At 48.0% G+C, this 15741-nt stretch overlaps 1 pseudogene across 1 annotated transcript; it reads right to left on the reverse strand.

Moving 5' to 3' along the window:
* Positions 1–2866: 2866 nt before the first annotated feature.
* AA619741 (expressed sequence AA619741) lies at positions 2867–5542 on the reverse strand (annotated as a pseudogene). The gene has a single exon (NR_033627.1). The product of NR_033627.1 is annotated as an expressed sequence AA619741 (transcript).
* Positions 5543–15741: the final 10199 nt, after the last annotated feature.

The following is a 15741-nucleotide window of genomic DNA, read 5'->3' on the forward strand; positions in this document are numbered from 1 at the left end:
AGAACATTTTTCATCACACCCTAAAGGAACCCCATCCCCTTCCCCCAGCTCTCGGCAGCCACCACTACTACTTTGTGTCCCTACGGATTTGCCTATTGTGGATATTTCATATAAATGGAATTTCATAGCAAATGATCTCTTGTGAATATTTCCCTCCAGGCAGCTTGATGTTTTAAAGATTCATGTATGTCACATTTATCAATGTTTCATTCCTTTGTATAGATGAATAATATTTCATTATATGGACATACCACACGACACCTATTCAAGAGCTGGTGGGTATTTGAGTGGCTTCCACTTCTGACTACTACACATCATGCTGCTATGAACACACACATACAGTTTCTGTGTGAATGTATGCTTTTTTTTTTTTTTTTTTTTGGATTTATAGCGAAGGGTGGAATTGCTGGGCCAGATGGTAATTCAGTGCATTTTCAGGAATACCTAAACCATTTTCTAAATCACTGGCAATGCTGTGAGTGCTCACCAGTAGGGTGTACAGATCTCACTTCTTCGCATCCTCACCAATACTTATCCTTGCTCTCCTAATGGGTAGAAGGCTATCTCATGATGCTGGAGGGTTTGAGATACACTTACAGTTATGTGCCTTCTTGTGTGTTTGTAACCACCCGAAGAAGCATCAAATCTTTGCCCCATTTTAATGTGAATGTTGGTCTTCTTCGTTAAGATATAGGGATTTTCTAACTTTGGGGTACTACGCTCATGAGAAAAAAATATTATGCAAACATTTTATTTCAATGTTATATATGTATATATGTATGTATATACATCTTTGTCAGTGGTGTCCCCTGGAGCTCCCTAGCTTGTGTCCTCTAACATGTGGCTCAGCATTTTACTCTAGCCAGGAGAAAAGCTCATCCACTCTACAATGCTGGGGATATGAATATCTGCTTGATCTTTCAAAGAATGCTTTTAGGTCTACTTCTTCAACACTTGGTGTGCACAATGTGTGCTTTTGTAATGGAACACTGCTCTTGGCGCATACCAACCATGACCATCTTCACCCTGGAGCAGCTGTGACTACCCTCAAGAGACCCTCTGACCTCTCACAGAAGGAGAGAAGAAAATTGTGAGATCTTGACCTGAGGTTCCATCCCTCATTGCTTCCAGGCCTCCTTGCTTCCAAGAGAGCAGTGTGTTCGGCCATAACTGCCCTCCTGGTCATGGGCAGTGCTAATAGTATATGGACTGTGGAAGTTGAGACTCCGTCTATGCAGCTTGGCAGTCAGCCTCAGGAGGAGGAAGTGTACAAATAAGGGAATAGGCCCTAATGCCAGCTTTAGTCATGCAATCTAATGATAAGCACAGAGTAATTTAGAAGTTGTCATTCATGCTGAGGTGAAACATTCTAGAGGCATAGCTGCTGTGGGGTCACCAATGAATGCTCCTATAAAGCAAGTCCAGCAAACTCATTGGCTCCTCAAGGTGGACTGTGGGAGAAATATTTTGGCCCATCAGTAATGCCCTGTCTGGGGAATGAATGGACTCTGGCCAGTCTTGCCCTTCTCCTCTACTTCCTCTGCCTTGCTGAAAACTGTTAGATGGCATTCCTAAAGCTAGCCACTAAGGTCTATCCCCTTATTTGACCACTTCCTCCTCTTTAAGCTGACTTCCAAGGTCCAGCTGTCAAGTATTGAAGTCCAGGAATCAAAATCCCCTTTGGTTCACCTAACAAACATGTCCAACCAAAACCAATTAACATGCTTGTCTTAGGGTTTCTATTCCTGGACAAAACATCATGACCAAGAAGCAAGTTGGGGAGGAAAGGGTTTATTCAGCTTACACTTCCACATTGCTGTTCATTAACAAAGGAAGTCAGGACTGGAACTCAAGCAGGTCAGGAAGCAGGAGCTGATGCAGAGGACATGGAGGGATGTTCTTTACTGGCTTGCTTCCCCTGGCTTGCTCAGCCTGCTCTCTTATAGAACCAAGACTACCAGCCCAGAGATGGTCCCACCCACAAGGGGCCCTCCCTCCTTGATCACTAATTGAGAAAATGCCTTACAGCTGGATCTCATGGAGTCATTTCCTCACCTGAAGGTCCTTTCTCTGTGATAACTCCAGCTTGTGTTGACACACAACCAGCCAGTACAATGCTCAATCAAAACAAGCCTCGACACCCTAGCCCGTCTAACACAGCCCTTCCCCTTTTCTCTTCTATAAAATGACTCCTGCTAGGTCACTGGCTGTTTTTATGCCAGTCAGAAAGCAGTGGCTTTAACCTTTCTTTCCCCTTAATAAAGTATCTCTCTCTGAAACCAGGGTGTTTGGGTGTGGCTTTTGCCTAATCTGGGTTCCAGGAGGGAGCCCCACCCCCACCCTCCACAGCGAGGGGGTGTGTCTCCTTCACGGGAAAAGTTCACATTACAGCCTTGCTTGGTCCAGCTGCTATGCTGCAGCTAGCAACACAGCAAATGAGTTCTAGGTCGATTTTGCCATAAGAGGGGTACAGGCCATGGAAGACATTCTCCTACTTTGTCTTCATATGTAATGATAAGCGCAGAGGAAAGTCATTCGGGAGGAGAGCACAGAGAAGGGCAGCCGTTCCTGAAGGGACTGGTACTGGCTCAGGACCCCCCAAGACAAAGGCAATTTATTTGCTCCAGAGGGACAGAGAGCAGGGAATAAGAGACAAAGACAGGAGATCGAGGACTAGGGAGACAGGAGAAAGGAACATGGGAGAGGGGGGAGACCTATTTATCCTGGGGGTGGGGAAGAGACACAAGGGCTAACTCTGCCTAAAGAGAAGACAGGTGTGGCCCATAGGAAAATGGCGGTTTATAAAGGTAAAAGGGGAACCCATGTTAGGATGAGGGGTTCAGGGATTTTTGTTTTGTTTTGTTGTTTGTAAACCAGACACTTCAATTATAACTTTAATATAACAACTATTATTAAAAGCAGCAATTTAAAACCAAAATCTTTTTCAAAGGTGCACAGGGTTATACCGTCAGTTGGCAGTAATGCAGCTATTATCTTGTAGGGGTGAAATGCTGCCGTGGGGAGTCCGGGGACCTGGTCAGACCTTATGCTAGCATCCCCAATGGGATGAACACCCCACCTGCCTTCCTGCTCCTCAGGCCCAGAGCTTCTGGGGCACAGCAGGGGAGGGGCAGATGTATAAATAGCCATCCTAACTCTGGCTTCCCCAGTGGCCTGGAAAACACATGTGTTGGAGGTTGCCGTGCTCACTGAAGCCAATAGGGCCTGGGAGTTGACTTTACAACTCTCCCTCTGCCAGGCCCCACTTGGGGACCTCAGTGGCGGCAGCTGTGGGTCTGACCACTGGGCCTGGTGTCCATCTTTGTATCCCTGCCTGAGCCCAGACGGGGAAGCAGAGGGAAGTGGGTACTGTGTCTAGTGAGAGGAAAGCTTCCTTTGCAAGGCACTATGGTGGCTCGGGTTTAAGGCAGGGGCCATCTAACCTACCTCAGGGATCCCCCTTAATGTTCATGGGCAGGTGAGGAGGAGTCGGACCCAGTCATAGGAAAAAGCGGCGCCTCTGATATAGTCTGCCGCCATCACGCAGTCCATCTTCCCACTCCCAGCGGAAGCCACAGCAGCAGGCAGGGAGGCCGCTCCCAGTCCGATGCCTCTGCCTCCCACCCCAAAGGTCCGATGCCTCTGCCTCCCACCCCAAAGGTGCTTCTTTCCATTTTCTGAGCTGAGCAAGTCAGTTTCTGTTTTTGCAGGCAAAATAAGGGCTCCCTGCCCACCTCCTAGTTTTGGTATCCCTCCAGACACGGCCGAGTTTGTCCATTCTAAGAATTCAATTTGTACCATCGATGACAAAGACTTCCTTTCTGAAGGGAACCAATGATTTGGGCCCTTGGAAACCCCCAGCCTGTCCCAAAAGTGATTGTCAGCTCCAGGACGAGGCAGGAGCCATGCAGGAGAAGGGGTGGTGGTGATGGGGGGGGGGGTCTTTTGTGCTTCTCTGTGGGGCCAAGGCTGGTCCACAGGCCAGAGGAGGCAGGAGTTTGGTTTTCACATTTAACTGAAGCATATATCCCTGGAAGAGGCCAAGGATGGGGGCCAGGAGGCCCTTTTGGGAATATGTGGTGGTGTTTGTATGCACAGTGTGTGGGATGGGATTTAATCTGGCCTGGTCTTCCTCCCCATCTATGTGTTTAAGAACATGTCTACGCAGCAAGGTCAGGCCCCAGTCCCTGACAACAGTGAAGGGTTGTTGCTGGGAATAGGCAAACTTCTGGGAGCCTTGGCCCTGACTCCCTTAGTCTCCCCTCCCAGCCTCAATAAAGGACCCTGATTCCAGTTCCTTCAGCAGAGACCCAGCTCATCACTCCCCAGCCTCTGGGTCCCAGGCATCGTAAACTTTCTCAGGCATCCCTACCCTCCTGGGGTGAGGGGTACTAGTGAGAAAGTAGAAGACCCCCAGGGTTCCCTTCCCTCCCTGTAGTCCCAGTGAGGACCCAGTGAAGCATGCCCAGTGAGGGAACAGATGAGCGTATGCGCATGCACGGGAGATGTGTGACCACACAAAACACCTGGAAGGGGTGAGAGGGCAGAGTGCAAAAGATGGAGAATTGGGGACAATGAAAAACAGATTCAGGCCTCAGATCAGGGGACACAGCTAGGGTACTGTCAGAGGAACCAATAAAATGTTTGAGGGGTATGGAGTGTACTCTAGACAATGGTAGAGAGCCAGTTGGGGTCTTAGAGACCCAGGTACAGCAGCATACAGGCCTAGCCCTGGCAGGAAACAGGCAGGGACCGCAGCCAGGATGTTGGTTCTCTCCACCACCCCGAGACTGGAGAAAACAGAGACCCAGACGCCTCTTCTGCCCCTCCTTTGGTTTTCAGGGAACTGGGCAGCCTCTGAGGGCTAATCATCAAGGGGTGGTCCCCTCCCATTCCAATAGGTACTGAACCTTGCCTTCTGGGGTGACCCTCCGCGCCAACACCTGACACTCTTCCCCGCAGGCCAAGCGCCCGGCTGCACAAAAGTAGTTGGTGATACACGCCTTGAGGTAGGACTGGGAGGATTCCTCTCCACTCGTGCTTTTAGGTGTGTGGCTGTCGATGCCTTCATCCTGTTGCTCAGGGCCCGCAGCTCCTTCTGCATTGTCTGAGGCGAAGTGCTTATCCAGCTCGGCCGCCCAAAGCTTTGCCCGCAGGGTCCTGGGCGCTTTGGCTGCCAGCTTTCTCCTGCCTACCGTCCATCTGTAGGAAAGGCTGGTGGAGGCAGAGCGGGAGGTGCTGGCAGCGTCCGAGGAATCCACATCTGAGAAGGTCTGGCCCGAGCTACTCTGAATTTCATCCGGTGTGAAGCCGAATATACTGGCCAGTTGGCGGGTTGTGCTCCAGGCTGAGGTGCCAGCACTTCGGGGAATAGCATCTTCCAGTGAAAACTTCGATCTTCTTCTTCTACAAGCTCGCCTTTTCTGCTGCTGGGATTCCTGAGGCAACAAAGCAGGCTTTCTCTTTCCTTTCTTCCGAAGCCGCTTGGAGGTCCCTTTGTCACTTGGCATCAGTGTCCTGTCCAGAAACTGTTTCTGGGAAGCTAGCTGTTTCTTAGAATTCAGCCTAGTACAAGATGGAGGGTCTATGAAGCTAAATGGGCCCCAAACAGTGGAAGTACTGGGAAGTACTAGGGCCCACACAACAGGTCCCTTAAGGATTTCAGAGGCGGTCCATGCCACCTGTTGGCCATCAGGCACCTAGAGGCAGCTTTAAATCATCACCCAGGGCCAACAGCTGCAGAGCGTAAAAGCCCCCCCCCCCCAATCTCTCCCTCGCCTCTGTCTCTGTCTCTCCTTCCAGCGCTCTCTCTCCATCTCTGTCTCTCTCTTTCCATTTCCTTCGTCTCCCTGTCTGTCTGCCGATAGCCTTTCACCCTCCCCTCCCCCCAAAAAGCCTTACCCTAGATCTACATAGCTAGCTTGGCAGCGTAACTTCTTAGTAAGAGTGAGAGCCAGTTGGGGTCTCAGACTCAGGTGCAGCAGCACATAGTCCTAGGCCTGGCAGAAAACAGGCAGGGGCCGCAGTCAGGATGTTGTTTCTCTCCACCACCCCGAGACTGGAGAAAACAGGGACCCAGTGGCCTCTTCTTTCCCCTCCTTTGGTTTGCAGGGAACTGGGCAGCGGTGTAATTTCATACCTTGGCACGGGCCCGCCAAAGATACCTCACCCGCATTTATTTTAGCATTTATCTTAACATCGTCCGCGTGTGTGCTTGTCTCTGATTCTCAGTCTGCAGGGGAAAGATGTGGCCCTTTATTCAGTATGTACCCATCATATGTATGTGCCTGCCACCTGGACCCTCTGATTGCTTGGGGTCCAGGTGCTTAGGGGAGCATGGTAAACTTCCACAAGGGAAAAATAAGGATCACAGAGTCATATGAGGGTGCCTGTACCTCAGAGTCTGAGTACCTAGGACGCCTGTTAGACTCTTTTAAGGAAAGAAAGGATAATGGATGCCCAGACACAGGCTCTCAGTGGGGTGTCAGCCATTTCCCTGTGTCAAAGAGAATTAGGAAGTCGGCTATGATAAGGGTGGGGAGACAGCTGCTGCTGGGGACCACTCGGGCAGCATCTGTACTGAGATCTAACACACAGGAGTTCCGGGGCCCTGCACTTAGGAGCAAGCTGGGCAGTTTGCAGGCAGTGCAAAGATGGACAAAGGTGACTTCTTGGAGGTGAGGTGCCTGAACCCTTTCTTAAACTCACACAAGCAGTAGAGAAAAACTCTCACACTCCAGTTGAAAATGCCAGCACCTGACTAATACAGATGCAGATACTCACAGCCAACCATCGACTGAGACTGAGGACTCCATTGGAAGAGCTAGGGGAAGGACTGAAGGAGCTGAAGGGAGCAGCCCCATAGGAGGAACAACAATATCAGCTAACCCAACTCCTCCGAGCTCCCAGGGCCTGCACCACCAACCAGAGCATACATGGAGGGATCCCTTGCTCTAGCTACATACTAGCAGAGGATGACCTTGTTTGGCTTCAGTGGGAGGGGAGGCCCTTGGTCCTGTGGAGAGTTGATACTCCAGTGTAGGGGGATGCTAAAGTGGTGATGTGGAAGTGGGTGGGTGGAGGAGCACCCTCATAGAGGCATAGGGGATGGGGGTAAGGAATTTGTGGAGGGAAGACCGGGAAGGGGGACAACATAAGAAATGTAAATAAATAAAATAACCAATAAAAAAATGGAGTTTAAAAATGAAGTCTATTCTGTACCATTCAAAAGATACCCCAGCTTATAAAGATTTAACAATGAGACCTATGTGTCCCCCACAAGCGTAGGAAATGAACCACTTCCACCCTGCAAGGTGGTGGTGGGGGGACACCTTCAGTCAAGGCAAACAACTCCTAGCAGCCTTCATATGAAGAGGTAGAACTCTCAGCTCCTCCTGCACCACACCTGCCTGGATGCTGCCCTGCTCACACCTTTCTTTTCTTTTTCTTTTTTTTTTCCATTTTTTATTAGGTATTTAGCTCATTTACATTTCCAATGCTATACCAAAAGTCCCCTGCTCCCACCTTTCTATTATCTCCTGATGCTGGACTGAACCTCTGAACCTGTAAGCCAAAACCAATTAAATGTTGTCCTTTATAAGACTTGCCTTGGTCATGGTGTCTCTTTACAGCATGTATGCACACACACAAGCACACACAACACATGCAAACACATATGCACACATACATGTATACACACACACACACACACACACACACACACACACCTATATATGCTCCATCCCCTGCCCTAGGCCATGCGCAGTGTGACCAGGAGGCTGGGAGCAACTGGATCCTCAGGTAAGAATCTCATGTTCTACTCTGAGCCTCTGTTCTACCAACCTAGTTAGGATGATCTCCTGCAAGGGAGAACAACTAAACTCCCCAAATGACTGTTGCTTGCCTCAGAGGACAGTTACACATAACAGGTTGTTCCAAATAACACACTTAAGCACAGAAGTGGTTTTGTGAACGTTTTAGTTACAAAGCAAAAAATTCATGAGCAAGGCATTTTTTTTCAAATATATTGATGGGGGACACCAGGCAAATGGATTCCAGTACAGCAGGAAGTCTCTGTGATCAGCCTCAGAGGCTCTCTGTTAGCGTTCTTGTTCCGGGTTGGTGGAAGCCAGTGGTCTGCTAAGAATACACACTGAAGGTTTTGCTTCACAGTCAAAGCAAGAATAAGCCAGAGACAGAGATGGTCAGTGGATGGTTATTAAAGAGATGATAGACAGCTCAGGATAATTTGACTCCTGGTTCACAACACACTGTATTAACGCACTTCTAATACATCGGTCAGCCAGATAAAGTCCTCAGTATAAACATGCGCCCTCCTGCCACAGGGGCATCTGTTGATAACCTCCTCGCTAGACACGCTTTTTTATTTTTATTTTTTTTTATTTTTGTGCATGCTGAATTCAAATGTCATTCCGTGTCCCACAGGATTGAGGGTCCCTGGGATGTGATAAAGATGACGCCGAGCAGCCAGAATGATCTTCCAGAGGGAGGAAGGGGCTGGTGAGATCACTAAGGAAGAAGTCCCCAGCTCTGTCGACATCCCTACCCATCTTGATCCAGGCCTGTTTGTTTTTGTTTTTGTTTTGTTTTGTTTTGTTTTTCTTTCTCTGCCCTCTGGGTCTGACATATAATAAAAGAAAAAAAGTGCCTAAAATTAAAGTCGCAGCATGGACCTAAAGAAGCAGAAGCAGCAGGTGGTCGAGAAGGCATTGTAAAGAACCACAAGTCACTTTGGAGGGGTCATCACACCCCTCTAACCAGAAGCCAGGCTGGCTATGTAGAAAGCTTCATCTCTCAGATTACTTGATTCCTTTTCAAGTCACAGGAATAACTCCCTCACTCCCACCACTTTTTCTGTATGGGGGGTGGAGGGGTGGGGGGGTGGGGGGAGGCCTGTAGAGGGAACTCTGTCTCAAGAGGAGGTTGAATTCCAAGTATGACCCTTACTGACCATAAAATTTTGATGAGTTTAATTTTTTTTTGGGGGGGGGCGGTGGTGTTGGTTAGTTTTATGCCAACCTGATGTAAGATACAGTCATTTGGGAGGAGGGAACCTTAACTGAGAAAATGCCACCAAAAGATTGGTCTCTGGGCAGGTGGTCCAGAGCAAACCGAGCAAGTTATAAGGACCAAGCCATCAAATGGCATCCCTCCATGGCGCCTGCTTCAGTTCCTGCCCTGACTTCCCTCAGTGATGGAGTGGAGTCTGAGAGTTGCAGGCTAAAATAAAACCCCTTTTCTCCCCAGTTTGCTTTTGGTCGCTGTGATTTATCACAGGACTGGGAAACAGCTGAGACGATGCCTCACTCTGCCCCACCTTCGTGTCCCACAAACTGCCGTTATAAACTGGGTTAGACCTGTGCGTGGCACATAGAAACTGCTATGTGAGTGTCTAACTGAGTCACGAATGAGATCTAGAGCCTGAGTTTTTGGTTTAGGGAAAACATGGGGCTTGGGTACCAGAGCAGTCATAACAAAAGTGTGGTTGACAGGAAGACAATAGGCCATCGACGCCATCAAGATCACAGTGATCTTTACTGAAATATACCAAGGCAAAGTAAATCTCACAGACAACTTCTAAAAGATGTGAGCATTTTAATTGGCTGGTCCATTGACCAGGGACCTAGGATCGTTACCAGGGAAACAGGAGCTTTCCTTTTCGGTTCCCAGTTTCATTAATAAAAGTTTCTTAGAGGAAACCATTAGAAATAAGAACAGGGGTAGCTCATTAAGAAAGGAAGGGTGTTCCCAAGAACAAGAGTGAACTAGTGAGCAGAAACAAATCCTGCCGCAACTGTCCTCTCTTCTGCTTGAAGTTTGAGGGCCTTTGGCATCCACTGTTCTTAGAAGAACCCAGGTGTCTTAGTTAGGGTTTCTGTTCCTGTCAAGAGACACCATGACCACAGCAACTCTTATAAAGGACAGCATTTAGTTGGCTGGCATACAGGTTCAGAAGTTCAGCCCATTGTCATCATTGCAAGAAGCATGGCAGCATCCAGGCAGACATGGTGCAAGAGGAGGAGCTGAGAGTTCTACATCTTGTTTCAAAGACAAACAAAAAGGGGCTGTCTTTCAGGCAGCTAGAAGGAGGGTCTCAAAGCCCACCTCCACAATGACATGCTTCCACCAACAAGCCATACCTCCTAATAGTGCCACTCCCTGGGCCAAGTGTATTCAAACCACCACACTGGGTGAGGAAGAGCCTCCAGTCTTTCGAAGACTGGTTTCTTTCATGTATTAATCTTGATGTTTCAGTTCAGACTCCCTCCCCCAAGCCCAGGACCCAGACTGAGCCTCTTTTTATCCTGTCTGTCAAAATGGAATCCCTCCAGGATATCTTATGCTCCAGTGCCAGAAGGAAGACCTTCCTGCCCCAAGTGTGTTTGCCTTCCACTAAGTCGCAACACTGTTGCAGAGAAGAGAGATGGGTTCATATTTTTCACCCTCCCCATTTTGTCCAAAACTAAACAAACTTGTGTTTCCATTTCTCTATATATCACATCTTATCTTAAAAGAGTGAGTATCCATACCCTGAACAAGCTCCCTGGCTTTCCTGTATTTATTGTGAATGTGAGCTATGGGTGGGGAGGGGAGGACTGTGATGCATGCGTGTGTCTATGTGTGTGGGTGTCTGCTTGTCTGTCTGTCTATGTCTGTGTGTCTAGGCCAGATCTCAACATTTGGGTGTCCACCTTACTGTTTGAAGCAGGGTCTGTCACTGAGCCTAAAGTTTGCTAATAATAGTTGGCTAGCAGGCCAGCAAGTCCCCACAATCCTCCTGTCTCTGCCTTCCCAGCCCTGAGACTGCAAGGCACACTGGGTTCACACTGGTTCCCCATGCTTGTGTGGCAAGCACTTCACAGTGGCTTCATTTAAGACTTTCAGTGACAAGGGCTGGAGAGATGGCTCAGTGGTTAAGAGAACTGACTGTTCTTCCAAAGGTCCTGAGTTCAAATCCCAGCCAGCAACCACATGGTGGCTCACAACCACCATCATAAGATCTGACGCCCTCTTCTGGTGCATCTGAAGACAGCTACAGTGTGCTTATGTATAACAATAAATAAATCTTTACAAAAAAAAAAAAAAAAGACTTTCAGTGACAAGCAGCCAACTCAGAAAGCCTGTTTTCTTCCATCATGTGAGGGTTGTTCCGGCTGCCTTTCTGGGACCAGAACATCCTGACCAGGCACAAGGCACTTGTCAGAGTCACAGCTGATGGGTAGCGGACCTCCTGTCCCAACTCCATCAGTAATGTGGGAGAAGGCTGTGGAGTGGCCTGTAGAGCCCTGAACTTCACAAATCCAGTCACCATGTTCTGCAGCTGAACCCTGCACTCACCATCGTGTGAGGGCTGAGTCTACCAAATGGCACTCTGCCTTCTGTGAAGAGCTCAGCAGCCCATTTCTTTTTGCAGAATCCCTCTGTGATCACTCAGCATGAAAGCCAGTGCTCAGGGGTATCACGATAGTTCTTATCACTAAACATCAGAAACGTAGACTCTGGGACCTTTCTAGGAACCCCAGTAAGCCCTGGCAGGTACCTCAAAATATTCCTTGAACTTGGTGACTGGCACTTCCCAGTCTTTGCTTTTCTTACCTTCTGCAGGTTAACAGCTGGCCATGGAAGACTGTATTTCTCCATTTTAAACACCTCAGCCTCCCAAATTCCCCCCAAATTCCTCACCTCATTGCGCAAATGGCTCAGAGTATTATCAGGAAGCAGTTGGTTACTCTATCCACCAGCAGTGTCCGTGCCGTGGCAGACCCTCAGTACAGGGCAGTTGACTGTTGGAGCCTGAAGGTGCTGCAGACACTAAGGTGATTCAACTTAGTTGGTTAAAGTAGCTCACTCCCTTGGGTTCACTAAACTGCTCTGAGAATAAGATGCGCTCAGATGAGTCTGAGACTCTTCAGTCTGAAGTCCGCAATCGAAGCTATTCCGCAGACAGCCACACGAGGGCGCTGTAGCCCAGGGGAAATGAAGGTGATATTAAGTGCCATAGGGCGGAGGCCAGATGCAGCTCTCTGTGGCCCCTTTGGCCCTAACTGGGATGAGTTCACTGCATAGAACATGAACTTACATGCTCTCCTGTTTTGTGGCCTGGAGGAGGAAAACTTGCGACATCTAGGAGAGTGAACTATTGTAGCGTAGCCACAACCTAGACTCTAGTAATTCCAAACGCAGGCATAGAAACTGATTCATAGGGTAAGATTAGGGGAGTGTGTGCAGCCCAAGGAGCCCTTCAGAAAGGATGTCACTCCAGGACAAGATGGCTCACACAGCCCAGCTAACCACTCTGTCAAGTGCTTGTCAGATTTTCAAGTTTAATAAAGCCCCACCTTGCATAGATCAGTAGTTGGCAGAATGCTCGCCCAGTGTCCGGGAAGCCTTAGGTTGGCTCTCCATTCAGAACCTCACAGAGCTGGGTGTGGTATGGTGCGGACCTGTAAGCCAAGAACCTAGGAGGTGTAGACGGCATGATCGAAGTGCAAAGTCATCAAGTCCCACTCAGCTACATAGAGAGTCTGAGGCTAACCTGGGCTACAAGAGACCCTGCTTCAAAAAAGAAAAGGAAAGAAAAGAAAAGAGAAGAGAAGAGGAAAGGAAAGGAAAGGAAAGGAAAGGAAAGGAAAGGAAAGGAAAGGAAAGGAAAGAAAAGAAAGAAAAATGAAAGGAAAGGAAAGGGAAGGAAAGAAAAGAAAAGAAGAATATATGATGTGCGTGTATGTATGTGTATGTGTATATGTACATATATATACATATATGTGTGTGTATATGTATGTGTGTATGTATGTATGCATGCATATATATATATACACACACATATATATGTGTATGTGTGTGTATATCTCTGTGTGCATGCATATATGTATGTATGTGTGTATGTATATGTATATATATATGTGTGTATCTGTGTGTGTATGTGTATGTGTGTACATATGTGTATGTATGTGCATATGTTATGTATGTGTTGTGTGAGTGTATGTATATGTGTATGTACATGTGTGTGTATATGTGTATGTATATGTGTGTATGTGTGTACAAAAAAACCCTGCCTCAGCTGTTCAGCAGACAGATAGATACAATGACCTTACCATAGAGTGATAGAAAATATAGAAGGAACATCTTCACTATGAACCATGGGACAGCTCTCTGCTCCCAGTGTCCACCAAAAAGGGCTGCCAGAGCCCAAACCTCAGGTGCCACCAGATGCAGCACCCTCATTCTGGAAGCGTTTAGAGCCTTCCTCTGGAGCCATATTTAGAACAGAGGCCAGAACAAGCATGCCATTAGCTCCCACCATCGTAGCCTCACTCCATGAGATCATAGGAACAAGGAGCCTTGTACTGACCGCTCTCTCCCTTCCGGGCCTGCTAAGTGCAGCTCACTCCCTGCTTTGAACAGGGACCCTCTGAGTTGAGGCAGCACACCTTCATAAGCACGTGACAAGGCAGAATGGAAACATTTCTGAGAAGGTCAAACTCATTTCAAAGAAAAGCAACTTATCTACCTCTAGAGGCTTCCCCTTGTCCTGCAGGCTATCACTGAGACCCAGCTCCCATGCTACAAGGCTCACTGAGCACCCTCAAGCCCATCCCAACTGTGAGCTAGTGGACTGGTGACATCCTCCCTAAGACAGAACTATACCTGGGTCTGAGCGTGGATGTAGAGGTGGACAACCTTCCCTGGAAGAGCCACGAGAAGGAGGAGAATAGTCAAAAGCTGGCAGTACAGGGAAAGGAGACACTGTCTGGAGAGACAATGAGAGCTGTGGGTGAGCACTGATGGGCCCTGATCCCTGGGGCATCAGGTACGAGTCTCCCTAAGAGAACCTTGCCTATAGGTAGCCTGGCTGGGGTGGGGGTGGGGAGGCACAGGCACAGCAAGACAAGATGCTGAGAATCAAGAAGTCACCCAGAGGATGTGGGTACAGCAGAAGAAAAGTGCAGAGTTAGAATGCTATTGTATTAGTCAGGGTTCTCTAGAGTCACAGAACTTATGGATAATTTCTAAATAGTAAAGGAATTTATTGATGACTTACAGTCGGCAGCCCAATTCCCAACAATGGTTCAGTCGCAGCTGTGAATGGAAGTCCAAGGATCTAGCAGTTACTCAGTCTCACGCAGCAAGCAGGCGAAGGAGCAAGAGCAAGAGCTAGACTCCCTTCTTCCAATGTCCTTATATTGTCTCCAGCAAAAGGTGTAGCCCAGATTAAAGGTGTGTTCCACCACACCTTTAATCCCAGATGAAAGGCATAGCCCAGATTAAAGGTGTGTTCCTTAACTCGGAGATTCAATCTTCTGGAATCCATAGCCACTATGGCTCAAGATCTTCAAACCAAGATCCAGATAAGGATCTCCAAGCCTCCAGATAAGGGTCACTGGTGAGCCTTCCAATTCCGGATTGTAGTTCATTCCAAATATTGTCAAGTTGACAACCAGGAATAGCCACTACAATCCACCCCTTGTCAACTTGACACAAATAATATCTCATGTTCACATGAAACAATAACAAGGTTGTAAATACGCCTAACATGATATAACTATCCCTCGTACAATCGCAAACGCATTAGTAAATTTACAATGGGCATTCATATTACTTTATAATCCTCGTTTCTGCAACTGGTTACGTGGCCTTAATTGGTATTTATAACTACCTTCCTCTACTACCCATTCTGTATTTCCTTCACCTTCAGCCAGCACCTCAGCAGGTCTTGGCTCTTTTCCTGGAGGATTGACCCATACCTTCATTCCTGATGGGTCTGCGTCCTTTGTCATCCTGCTTGGATTAGGCTGTTGTAGTTTCCCATTGACTTTAATCACAGGACATGGTAGTACTAAGAGACGCCCTAAGGGATCTCCTGCACTCCAGACATAATCTTGCTTACCACCATTGTGAAGAGGTAATCCAATTTCCCCATGGTAATCTGGATCTATCACCCCTCCTAACACTGTTATTCCTTTTTTAGCCTGTTGGTTTAAGGGCATTAGAAGCCCAAAATGACCAGGGGGAAGTCTGAGCTTCCAGTTCAATGAAATGTTTGTTGTAGCTCCTGGTAGGAGCACTCCCCTCTCTGGAGCCAAAACTTCTAAGCCAGCAGAACCTAGAGTTATGGGGACAGGAAGCAAAAATTTTCCTAGAGGGTCACTAGGAGTGATAGTAAGTGGAACTATTCCGTTTTCCACCCCTTGATTCCTGGACCCATGAATCCTGGCTATGGGTGAAACTGTACCATATATCGAGCGCTGATTCAAAGCATATACTGCCTTCTGAAGAACTCTGCCCCAGCCTTCCAAGCTGTTACCACCTAATTGGCGCTGTAACTGCGTCTTCAAAAGGCCATTCCATCTTTCTATCAGCCCAGCTGCTTCAGGATGATGGGGAATGTGGTAAGACCAGTGAATTCCATGATCGTGAGCCCACTGTCGTACTTCTCTGGCTGTGAAATGAGTTCCTTGGTCAGAAGCAATACTGTGTGGAATACCATGACGATAGATGAGGCATTCTGTCAGTCCGTGAATGGTGGTTTTAGCAGAGGCATTACGTGCAGGAAAGGCAAATCCATAACCAGAATAAGTATCTACTCCAGTAAGAACAAAACGCTGTCCTTTCCACGAAGGAAGTGGTCCAATGTAGTCAACCTGCCACCAGGTTGCTGGCTGGTCACCTCGAGGAATGGTGCCATATCTGGGGCTCAGTGTTGGTTTCTGCTGTTGGCAG

Source organism: Mus musculus, chromosome 1 (genome assembly GCF_000001635.26).
Source record: "Mus musculus strain C57BL/6J chromosome 1, GRCm38.p6 C57BL/6J".
In the NCBI taxonomy this organism is placed as follows: Eukaryota; Metazoa; Chordata; class Mammalia; order Rodentia; family Muridae; genus Mus; species Mus musculus.